Source organism: Eublepharis macularius, chromosome 5 (assembly GCF_028583425.1).
Source record: "Eublepharis macularius isolate TG4126 chromosome 5, MPM_Emac_v1.0, whole genome shotgun sequence".
NCBI classification, from domain to species: Eukaryota; Metazoa; Chordata; class Lepidosauria; order Squamata; family Eublepharidae; genus Eublepharis; species Eublepharis macularius.
Genome location: NC_072794.1, coordinates 131,720,050 through 131,732,433, shown reverse-complemented (window position 1 = coordinate 131,732,433; position 12,384 = coordinate 131,720,050). Strand labels below are relative to the sequence as shown.

Below are 12,384 nucleotides of genomic sequence, written 5' to 3'. Positions count from 1 at the left end.
GGCGGAAACAGCTCTTACGTGGGCACAACTCCCCCTCTGTCAGCAGAGGCCTGCAATGCACTACCGCGGCTGGGCCACCGCCGGCAGGGACATTTAGTGGATGGGCGGAGGCGCAAGGGCCACTCCCAGCAGAGGAGCATGTGCGGCCACGGGTCAGGCTGACTGGGTGTTCATAACACCCTGTTGCTGGAGGGTGCTCAGTAACTTGACTTTCTCCCTCACAGGATATGATCATCCTGAGGCAGAGCGCTTTTTTGCCAGACGGTCATGCATCATCTAGTCGCAAGCTGAACTTGTGGAGCTGCCGCTGCTGCTTCCACCCCTAGACACCTTCCCAGATGTTGCAGACTGGCTTGGCCTCGGGCGCACACTGGGTTGTGTTGCTTGCAACACATGTATCTGTTTCCCATGCAGGCAAGTCGCAACTCATCCGAGAGACAACGGAGGATGGCTGTTTCAGACCCCCGGTAATCGTCCGCGAGTGCCACTGAGGTCCAGCCCAGGGAACAGTTTCCCAACGCAGCCCGCATCTCAGCCCCGCCCCTGGGAGGGCAAGACGAGGGATGAATTTTGCTGCTCTGACTGCTGTGCAAACTGCCTTTGCTCCCTTTCCAGCCAAGGGCCACTGGCAGGAAACACATCCAGAGAATCTTTGCACCTTTTCCTGTTTAATAAAATATGTGATAAAAACAACAAACTGCTGTCCGTTCGCTCACTCCCCTGACATTGACAGTAGCTGCTGCTGCCCCCAACTCCCTGTCAGGATGTCTTCTCACACATCCCTGCAAATGTTTCCTGGTTCATGGCTGGGATGGACAGGGTGAGCTCTGCTGCCAGGAGCAGGTGTTAAGCAGCACCCTGTCCAGCTTCCCTGACCCCTCCCCCCTCTCAATGTAACTTCAGGCAGCAGGGTGGGAATTGAAGTGTGGGCCATGAATTTCTGGAAGGGCGGGGGGGGCTCTACTGAGGACGTTCATTCTCTGACAGACTGAGCTGCTGGCATCTGATAAGCCAGGCAGATGATCACTGCATGCAGGGCAAGGGTAAGGCTGCTGCTGGGAGGTGGGGGATGTGGAGCAACATCTTGAAATCACCAGGGCTCCTCCTCCAGGAGGATGGACCACCCTCCATTTCACTGTTTGTGGAAGCAGGAATGGACTTGGGAAATCTGGCACGGGGAGGGGGTGGATGGCGGCCCCCCAGAGCAGATTCTCTGCTCCTGCAGGCTGTCAGTCCACTGGGGGGTGTCACCCCTGGACTGGGGCATGGCTCTCGAGGTCCAACCCATGTTCTCACATAGTTGTGATGCAGTGATGTGTTCAAATGGTGCTGCCGCAAGTCTGTGGGTGTTCTTCACTTCTTTCTGGCCTCTTGCATGGTTTCTAATGGGCATTCCTGTCACTCATTGAAGAACCCCCACCCCCCTCTACCTCTCTGGAACCTGCGGGCTGATCCCACGTGCTGCAGGCTGCAAGTGCCTGCTGCCTTTCTGGTCCCACTTTTAAGGTAGGGGGAATCTGCTTCTTGCGGTAGCAGCGGCAGCAGGGGGATTTGCAGGCACACCGAGCTGCTGCCATCGGCCTGGCCCTCATCGGAAATGGGGGCTGGACAGGCAAGAGAGTGGGTGTTTGATCTGGACCTTCACGGTCACCTCTGCCCCCCCTCCCCAGCAAGGATGCCTGCTCCCTGACAAGGGGGGGTTGTTGGTGGGCAGCAGGGATTGTGGTGTCCCCACTGGCTGCACCACTGCTTGCTCCTCACCTGCCTGTCAAGGGAACAGTGTGGCTATTGGCTGGTGTGAGCAGGTTTGTCAGAGGAATGGCGGGCAGGTGCTGTTGGTGGCAGCTGCGCCTCGCCTTGCCGCGCTCGGGCACCAGCATGGTTCTCCCATGAAAGTCCATTGGGAGCGGTGAAGCGGTGCCCCTTTTACGTCAACGTGCAAGCACAGGCGCCAAGCCTAGTCTTAGGATTGGGATGCCCATGTAGCTAGGAAGCACTCACAAATCCAAGCACTCAGTTCAGTTGCCCATAGAAGAACTGAAAAATGGAATGACAACACCGCCACCTGCACACAATGCAGCTTTCTTCTGGGGTCTGGATCAGAATCGTCAATGCTTGTCCATTGAGTATTGCTAATGTTGCTAACCATACTTACATTATTTATTTAAAATAAGAATCTGAAACATTTCCAGAATTTCCCCCCCAGAAACCCCACATCATTGCTAGGAACCATTGGCAAAAAAATGCATTCTTCCAACTCTGTGAGGCACCCCCACACACATACACTGGAGCCACCTCCCAGTCATGCTGCCACATTGCCACTGGATTCCCCAGGCCTTAGAACAGAAGTACGAGAAGTGGATTTGGCAGCACCCTGGTCCTCTGCAGCATCTTTCTGGGATTCCTGGACCCTCAGTGATCTGGGCCAGCCACTCCATTCTCCTCCCTGGCCTAGATTGGAAAACCCTCTTTTATCCTCCCTCTACCCATTAATTATCCTAGCCTCGCCCCTTGGCCTCACCCGCAGGCTAGTGCCATCACCTGGACCAGGCTGTAGCCATACTCCATCCACCAGGAGCGTTCATTAGCCTGTAGCCATACTCCATCTTGCAGGAGCGCTCATTAGCCTGCAGCTGGGTTGTTGTTTGGACCCTCCTTTGCTCCTGTCCATTTGCATCCGGGCCTCCTGGGCAGCTGCTGCAGCTACTGCAGCTCTGGAGCCTCTCCTGGCCTTCATGCCAGGCCCTATGAACCCTGGCATTTTTGTTGAGGAGGTGTGCCTGCCCTCAGTCTAGCCTGGTCTCTGGACATCTGTATAGCCCAGAAGATGGCTCCTAACTTGGACTTGGCTGATCTGGCCACCTGGATCCATGTCATGGTAACATTTAATACTATACTACTGTAATTCATTCTACATAGGTCTGCCCTGGAAATCAACTGCCATCAGGAGCTAGGTGATGCATGCATATTATATCCATTCTGCAGGCACTCCATTGGCTGTCCATCCATTACCAGGCTCAGTTCAAGTTACTGGCTATCACATGGCCTTGGACCCTCATGCAGGATCATCATTCCTCCTATTCCCCACTATGACAACTTTGCTCATCTAAGCAGGGCTTTTTGCAGGTACCGTCCTGCAAACAGGTAAAATCAACAACATACACATTCTGTCATGGCCCCCACCTTGTGGAATGGCCTGTCTGAAAAGGTCAAGAAGGCCTCCACACTTCTGGCATTCCACAAACAATGTAAAACATAATTGTTCAGAAGGGCATTTTTATAAAGGCAATAGAGCTATATATTATACTGCAATCGTTCAAGAAGGTGCTTTAATAAACGGAATGGGACTGTGGTGAACACTGCTGTGTATAGTATATATTATCAGTTTACTATTATGTTGTTTTTACTACGTTGTTTTCTAACTATGTAATTCCACTTTCCAGCACTGTTAACATATGTCTAATACTTCAGCTTTGTTGCAGATTTCTGTAATTCTATAGCTTTACTTATCAGATGTCATATTCTATTGATTGGGCTTATTTACATTATGTAATTCACCTTGAGTCTCAAGGGATGTCTGAGAGAAAGGCAGGTATATATTTTCAATAAAATAGACAAAAGAATTCTAATAGCTGGCAAAGAAACAACTGTTAAAACTTGATCCTACATACACCTTGTCTCCTTCCTTCATGCATGCAGGCTGATTACAAACATTCTACTTTCCTCTGGCACATAAATGCTGCATCCAAAGATTTAAGATTTCTGGAAATTCATGGAAAAAAACACCTGCCCAATGGAAATTGATGGCGAAATCCAAATATATCCAATACTCATTTCCTATTAAATCTAAACATATTTTACTGCTTTAATATAAAATTCATCTTTTATAATAAGCATATATTATTTTGCCAAAAAAAACCCTGTAAACTTTTAAAAAGTAATGCTTTTTAATCCCAAAAAGGAGAAGGAAGGTGCAACTCCAACAAAAAATGCCAACTAAGATCTTGAAAAGATCATGGTCTACATTCGGCAAGAGATTTTTAAAAAGCCTAGGGGAGAAAGCAGCAGCAGGAGGACTACTAGGACAGGAATGGCCCAAGGGCTGGGGGAAGGAAGAGAATGTGGTGGGAGATGTGGGGCTGGGAGAGAGGCGGTGTCAACAGCAGCTCCTGGAGCCATGCATGGCCAATCAGCTGGGCATCAGAAGGGAGGGGAGGGGTGAGATAGGCTCTCAACCACATCCATACACACACGCATACCCACAAACTCAACAGGCAGGAAGCAACAAGAGGCTTGGCACTTTGTGTTTCAGCCATCTCCCATCCCTTCCAATTCCCAGCTGAGGGGGAATGTGGCTGGCAGGAAGATTGGGGAGGGGGCTAGGGAAAAGGAAACGAAAGCGGCTACTGTGAAGGGAGGAAGAAGGAAGAGAAGTGAGAGGAAGGGGAAAACGAGGGACAAGGGGGAGATAGGATTCCATTCCCCACAAATATCACAAGTCCCCCACTTGTCATTGTCTAATGCTATAGACTGCCTTGTATAAAAGTTTTCATACTACACATTTTGAGTGAATGGCTATCAGGGACCTGTGCATAGAAAAGGTGCTATTGATGGAGGGCCAGGAGATAAAGCCCGCCAACACTATAACCATGAGGCCGGCAGTCACCCTGGCACATTCCAGCAGGTATTGGCAATATCAGCCACACCTCTGGATTTGTTGCCAGAGAAATAGTAATCAACCTCAGAGTACCCAAGGTGTGGAGCACACTGAGGGCTCCTCCAAGATCTCAGAATTAGAAGAATAGGGTTGGGTTACATCACTCTTAGGACCCACACCACTACCCAGAGAGTAGTGCCTTCCATCTCTCACATACAGGCTCAGACCCTCCTCACCTCCTCCTCAGCTGAGTTCCTAGAGACCCCTTTATCCCCTGGCTCTACCCCAGCTGCAGCCCTCTATCTCTGCTCCAACTAGTTGACTGGAATACTGCCTGCGAGAATCCCCTCCCGCTTAGAGCGGCAGGGAAATGTCCATTTAAACTGTGGGGCTTGGCTTCCCGGTGACAGGGAAATGTTCATTTAAACTGTAGGTGGGGCTTGGCTGCCCGGCCAGGAGTTCCCGCCTGGCCAGCCAAGCCTGGGCCCGGTTTAAATGGACATTTCCGCCGCTCCGAGCACTTGGGGGGGGGGATGTTCTTTTAAACCAGGACCGGGCTTGGCTGGCCGGCCAGGAGCTCCTGCTCAGAGCGGCAGGGAAATATCCATTTAAATAGTGGGTGGGGCTTGGCTGGCTGGCGGGAGGTCCTGGCTAGCCAGCCAGGCCCGACAAGCAGCCAATCCAGAGGTTTAAATGCCTCTTTCCCTGCTGCTTTGCAGCAGCATGGAACGGGGCACTTAAACCCCCACCGGCTTGGATCAACTGCTTGTCGGGGATCTCCCCGACAAGCAGCTGATTCACTGGTTTAAATGCCCCTTTCTGTGCTGCTGCAAAGCAGCGAACTGGGGCAAGTTTGTGGTTCATGAAACGCCACGAACCACACGGTTTGTTTTCCCCCTGGTTGGTACCCACCTCTAAACTGAAGTACATAATTCTGGACCATTATGAGGTCACAGAAAAAATTATCAACTGTTTTGATCTTAGCATTTGTAAAAAGTAATTTTCCCAGATGATTTGGTCCTTAAATGACTAAGCCCATAACAGAAGAAGAGTCCTGACTGACTAAAGAGATAGTGATGGATCAGGTACTGCAGCTAGTTGTCTAAAATACCCAGGCATGCATGATGTGCAACAAATTGACATAATTAAAACTTTTCTTTGGTAAATCATCTGGTTGGAGATCCCCTACACCCAGAGAACATACCTAAGCAAGAACCTGAACCTTCACAGGCACCTGACTACTCCTGCAAGCACACCCACCCACCCACACAGAATGTATCCAGTCTCCAAAATTCCAAAAGGAAGTGGACAACTTAGCCAGGAAAAAGAGTCCTCGAGGGCATGCGACGAATCTAGTCAGGGCTCTCGATATACCAGTGGGGATATTACTGCTTTAATTGTTCATGGAATGCTGGGAGGTTGGCAAGAAGCCCAGGAGGGTAACTTGACCTCATACTCAACGTCCATTTACAGAACAACTCCAGAGATGTGAATAACTAGGGGGAAACAAAAAATGGAGGAAACTTTTGCTCCTACAGAAAATTGTAACAGCACTAAAATATGCTTTCTTTTAGAATGAGTGAAATGGTTTTTAAGAAACATTTTACTCACTCAGAATGTATACTATGAAAATTTGCGTGCAAGACAGTGTATAGTATTAGCAAGTGATATGATTCCTGAGTACAGAGTAGATACATGCAATATTCTCAAGAAATATTTACTGCTAATTTAGACTATAATATGCTTTAACATGTATGATAACACATTACTGAAGAATTCAAGGATTTCAATGTTGTGGAGTTTAACTTATATCCAAGCATGCTGCTAGTCTTCTTGTGGCTGTACAAGACTGTTTTTGTCACAACACACCTTTTCCTGTTTACTACAAAATTTATTTTTCTGTTTTCAACTTTAATTTTTCCCTCTCTCACAGAAGGCAAAAACATGTGCTCAAGACAGAACAGAGTGTAGCAGTTTGCAGCTTGCTTGCTCATGTTCTCTAGTAAAATTTTTCATTCAAAGATTAAGGTATTTTTACTTCAATATGCCTAGTAGAAGAATTGTATATGCAAACATCATTGCACTGTATAATACTTATATGATATAAGATGATGCATTTTATGTTATTAAAGCACTAATTATTGAAATAGACTATGTTGCTTAAAGTCCCCCCCCCGGAAAAAAACACATGCAACCCTCTTCCTCCCCCTGGCCCTACTGACTCAGGAGGCAGAGGAAGACTGGACAGCAAATCTCAAATTCAAAGGAGCCCAAGAAAGTAAGACATTGGAGAAGCATTTCAGGGACACAGTAGTGAGTGCAGGGAGTCTGCACATACCTGGCAAGCTATGCCCCAGTAACTACCTAATCTACAAGGTTTGTGTTAACCTCAAGGACAAGATCTCCTTCTCAGAGCTGCCAGCACCTGGCTCCAACAGGCTCCCTTGGAGTATATTGACTTTTAAAGTAAGCAGCAGTTTCTTCCTGAATTTACTTAGCAGTTATATGATATGATACTCATCCAGACATATGTGCAAATTGGCTCGCAAATACAAACAATACAATCTTGCAACTAACAGTGAACTTGGCTTCAAAGAAGGGATCAAAAAATCCACACAATTTGCCAGATACACAAATGGAAGATATTTCTACCAACCTAGGTTTACAGAAAAACCACAAAAGTTTGAAAAAAGAGGTTTAACACATCCTCCCCCAAAACAGAACAGGCGTGTGCACCTGTCAATACAGAAACCTGGAAAAATAAAAGGCTGACCAATGCCTTGCAAGATCAGGGTTGGTCTTAGCAACTCATACAGCCTGACATTGATGAAAGCAGGGGATAAGAAGGCAGTGATGGCAAGTAGGTTAGTGCAGAAGGGAGAAGAGGCTGGGGGGAGGAGAAAGAAACAGGAGGGTGGGGCGGAAGTGTGGAAAGGAAATGGGACCAGCAGGAAGCCAAATGAGATTTCCCTTCCACTGCAAGTCTTCATGAGGCCCCTTATTGTAAAATCTTAATTACAAACACCATAAAAGTATCAATATTAAAGCAATCTATATATACATGCTAGGGGTATAAAAACATTAAACTGCCTAAAGTGAATTGTCATGAATTACTAGGGCCGAAGAGAAACAGAGGTTTAAAATTCGTTGGAGCTCCTCTCTAATGGAACACATACATGTAAGCTGCCAGTTTGTTTCTCCCACTTGTCCTGTACATGAGAAAGAATTCTCCCCAGAGGACTGCTAACTCCTACAAAACTAAAACAACTATAAAGAGCTAGTTCACTACAAAAAACAAGTGTTTCTCCTTATACATACACTATTTATCTTTGCCAATTCAGAAAAAGTTGCAAGCACCCAGTCACACCAACTGGTTGAGTTATTCTTTAGACTGGATATGTATCTTAAAAGTTTGTGGTCCCACCATCATATTTGTTCCACTGTGTAGATATAGCTACAAAATGAATATATGCATCTGATGAAGTGGGCTCTTGGGCTTCTGAAAGTTTATCCGACAATAAAGGTGTTGTTTTTAAAGTGTCACAGGGCTTTTTGTCATTTTAATGCAGATTATGTTCTCAAAGGAAAGTGAATGGCAACATAAAGAGCTACTGGAAGACAGATGGACAATCCTTATATACTACAGGTTACTTGTCAAACTTTATTAACTCAATAGATCTTATTTAATTGGCATATTTCTATGCCACCTCTTCAGATTCCTACTCCAGGCACCTTAAAATTAAAACAATGTACAATTTAAAAACAAGACATTAGACATTTTGAAATATCCATGTTGAAATCTGCTTCTCTAGAGATGTCGAAGAAAATGTTCCTGTCCAGATATGTTTCCTGGCTTAATTTTCTTTTGTAACACCTCTCATGCAAAACAAGCATATATCGGTATGGCTCATCTCTAGAGTAGATCTGCCAACCAAGTATGGAAAATTTACAACGTATTAACTGTTGTGAATATGATTCAGTCTGAATACTCATGTAAAGAGCATTAATTCAGAATCAATATTTCCAGAGTCGATAATACTCCTTCCTTAAACAGAACAAATATGAAAGACCAAAATAAGCTTCTTGAACAGTTTTTCCACAAACTTACCCAACATGAAGCCAATGATCTGAATCATAGTATTTTAACACAGCATCAACCCTCATTTACAGAAGCAAATGAGAAGAGGTTCTTGTAGATTTAATTGCCTGGACATAGTAAGAAGTAAATACATTTATATGCCACCTTTCCACAGCTAAGTGGCTCAGATAAAATACAACAGACAATCACTGATGAACACAAAACACAGCAAAAGCAGAAAAACTAGAACTTTATCAGCAATGCCTTCTGAAGTAAACTGGTGTTATACTTCTGCCTCATTGCTTTCTGGAGAAGCACCACCATGTGTTCACAAGAAAGGTGATCCATAGCACTGAGGTCAAGTACAGTAAAACCCCTGCTTCACACTGTAAGGGGACCCATAGCAATGGCCCAGCCTACAAAATGAAAACAGCACAGAGGCTCACACAGAAACAGGATCAGCCCAGCATGTGATCACTTCCCTTTATCTAACAGTAGAAAACCAGGTATGCACTGCACCTAATACATTTTCCAACAGTTTTCAGAAGTAGCCCCTTCATAATGGCTACTGCAATGATAAAAAACCTAGAGGCTCCACAAGCATGAACAAACATGCTAGGATCCTTGCTGTATAAAAGGGTCTGAGCAAATCCTTTGAAGCAAAAGCAATTGCTAAAAAGAAACTCTGGATTGCTGGTCTATCCAAGACAAGGCTCCTTAGAGATTTCAAACTTGCTCAGACAGGAAAATGCTGCCCAGTGCTTCACTGTCCTCCAGAACACAGGAGTTCCCCATCTGCACTTCTTCCATCTTGTCTGGGTTCACTTTCAACATGTTTAACCTAATCCATTTGACTTCAGCTTCAAAATACCAAGAAACAAGGCAACTGTTTTTAGACACTCGGTTAATGAAACAGAGAAAAATGTTATCTATATATTGGTAACACCCAAAGCTTTAAATCTCTCAGTGGTTTTACAGATGTTAAAAGAATTGATGAGCAATGAGGCCCGGTAAAATGATGCAAGACAATACATGGGGATAGAGGCTGCACTGGCATCAAAAGCCACCTTCAGCCTATTACCCAACAAGAAAAAAGTGTAACTATGAACACCAGCTCAGATACCCTTATCAGCTGTATAAGTAATTTAACAGGAATGGTATAATTCACAGTATCAAAACACTCCTGAAATGTCAAGCAAAATCAACAAAACATTCCTACCAGCAATTTCAAGGTGATCATCAGTCATCAAGGATCCTAATGCTATCAAAAATTCAAGATCAGGAAAAAATCCAGACTGAAAAAGGATAAAAAGGAGGATGCTTCATCCAGAGACATTAAAAACTGCTGCACTACCATATGTTCGATTAAACATCCCTAAAAAAAAGAGGAAAACTGGAAACTGATATGGAGTTGGCCAGCTCTCCCTTACCGAAAGTCCCCCACATAGGAGTGAGCAGATCACTGCTTCCTTCAATATCAACAAGACTCTACCGTCTCTGACGGCACCCCCTGGCACACATGCTACACAATGACAGAAGCATATCTCCACTCAAAAGACTGAGGTGTTGGCACTGAGCTACCAGGATTCAGCTTCCTCCCAATGGATCTGGTCAACACAACCCTTGCCTCTTCTTCATGCTCCCCCCACCCTTGGTCTGCAAGAACACCATGCTCTTCACAGGTAGATGATACAGGTTTTTTTTAGAACTTGGGACAAAAAAAATGCTTGTCAACGTGCTAGATCAAAAAGAGTCCAGTAGCACCTTTAAGACTAACCAATTTTATTGTAGCATAAGCTTTCGAGAATCAAGTTCTCTTCGTCAGATGCCTGATACAAAGACTGGTCAAATACAGAAGAGGAGGGAGAGAAGGGGAGGGGAGAGAAGAGGCTTGTCATCAGACTTGGCACCAAAATCCTGACAAGCAGTTAAGAGCTTGCTTCTGAAGTAGTCAAGATTTCAGGTTAGGCAACTGGAGGCAGGGAAGGATAGTAAATACACACAAGCTACAGATGCCCTTAAGATATTAAATAAGTTTGTGGAAATTACTGCCTTTCCTGGCTGATATTTCTTAGCATTTATCTATCCTTTTAGGTATTTGAAGAGCTTCACATATGTTATATTGTCATCATGACTCTTACAACAATCCTGCATAGTCACATCAGCATTTCTATCCTATGTTGATAGGCGGGCAGCTGTGTTTGTCTGCAGTAGAACAACCGGATTTGAGTCCAGTGGAGGCCAACAAGGTTTCCAGGGTGTTAAACTTTCCAGAGTCAGAGCTCCTTTCTTCATATCTTCTTCAGATCCATATCCAAAGAAAGCAGCTCTGACTCCTGTCAGCCTATGATGGTAACAGTGTGGGGAGGGACTGAGCAAGCATGCATGCTCAGAATGAGAACTTCCCAGTACAGTTTACAACTGGAACCTGTGCGTGTATTTGCAAGGAAGTTTAATAAGGCTTGCTGCATCTAAGTAAGGATTCACAGGTCCTTACTAAGTAAGGATCCTCAGACAAATCATGTGGTAGTATCAGGACATCTTGCATCAGGGTAATTTAATAATATCAGCATCACTTCATGTAAAAATAGGAAATATCTTAACATGTAATTAAACAAGAGCCCAGTGACATCAAAGCAAACGAAATTTATTCCAGCATAAAGTCAGAGAGGCCGACTGCCTATTTCGGAGTTGGGGAAGCGAACTCCCCGAGCTAAGAACTTCTTCGAGAGCCACGGTGGCCCTGGGCCGCTTAGCGCAGACACGGCCTAGCGGTTCCTTGGCGCGCTCTGAAGCGGGGCTCGGGACCGGGCGGCTCTTCCTCCTCAGGGAACACTTTCTCCCAACGGCAGCCACTCCTCCACATGCAAGAAGCAGTCCCTCTCCGGCCTGGCACACGCCCTGTGCCCTGAACTCCAGAGGAAGCGGCCGGGAGAGCAGGTGGGGAGCGGCAGGCGACCGCAGAGCCAGCCCAGGGCCACTCCCCCCACCCGCCGTTCCCTCTGCGCCTGGCGTGCCCCTCACTCCGAAATCGAGACCTCCAAACCCGGAGGGAGCCAGAACGGGGGGCAGAGGCGAGCGCCAGAGGGGGCCGGCGGGCCCACCTGAAGAAAGCAAGCCGCGGGCCTCGATCGGGGCGGGGGATGAGGTCGGGAGGCGCCGGTAGCACTCACCTGCACCGAGGGGAGCGGCTAACATGTCTGGGGTGGCGGTATCGGCTTCGCCCTCAAGCGCCCGGCTCCATAGCGCCCGCAGCGGGTGAGGAGAGGCGAATCGGACGCTCCGCTCCGTTCTCTCCGGACACTTCCGGCCGCGCCAGAAAATTCACGCTCCGGAGCTCTATTTCCATAACACGCACTGCGCACGCGCCATGACTCCCTCCCTGCCGTGCGAAAGTTCTTTTCCCTTTCACAGGCGTTCGCAACCGGAAGTGCGCATGCGCGCGGCATTTCCCGTGAAAGGAGTGGAAGGAGGATGTGAGGCTTCAGTAACGAGCGCACGCGCCTTTCCTTCCACTGAGCCTCCTCCTCTTTTTTTTAACCCCTTAATTAGCTCTTCAGACGACGTTTCGGTGAGTCTTACTCCACTAAGAAAGTGGAGGTGGTGGAAGGTACCTTCAATTCATAGCTGACTTATGGCGAGCCCTGCT

The 12,384-nt window shown here is 46.7% G+C and overlaps 1 protein-coding gene across 1 annotated transcript in view; it reads right to left on the bottom strand.

The window, feature by feature from the left end:
* The window catches only part of RALGAPB (Ral GTPase activating protein non-catalytic subunit beta), a 100,537-nt gene extending 88,511 nt beyond the window's left edge, over nucleotides 1–12,026 (bottom strand). Inside the window, exon 1 of the mRNA XM_054979886.1 lies at nucleotides 11,909–12,026. The gene's annotated coding sequence lies outside the window, so the exon portion shown is untranslated. The remainder of the gene's footprint in view (nucleotides 1–11,908) is intronic.
* Between the last annotated feature and the right edge of the window lie 358 nt (nucleotides 12,027–12,384).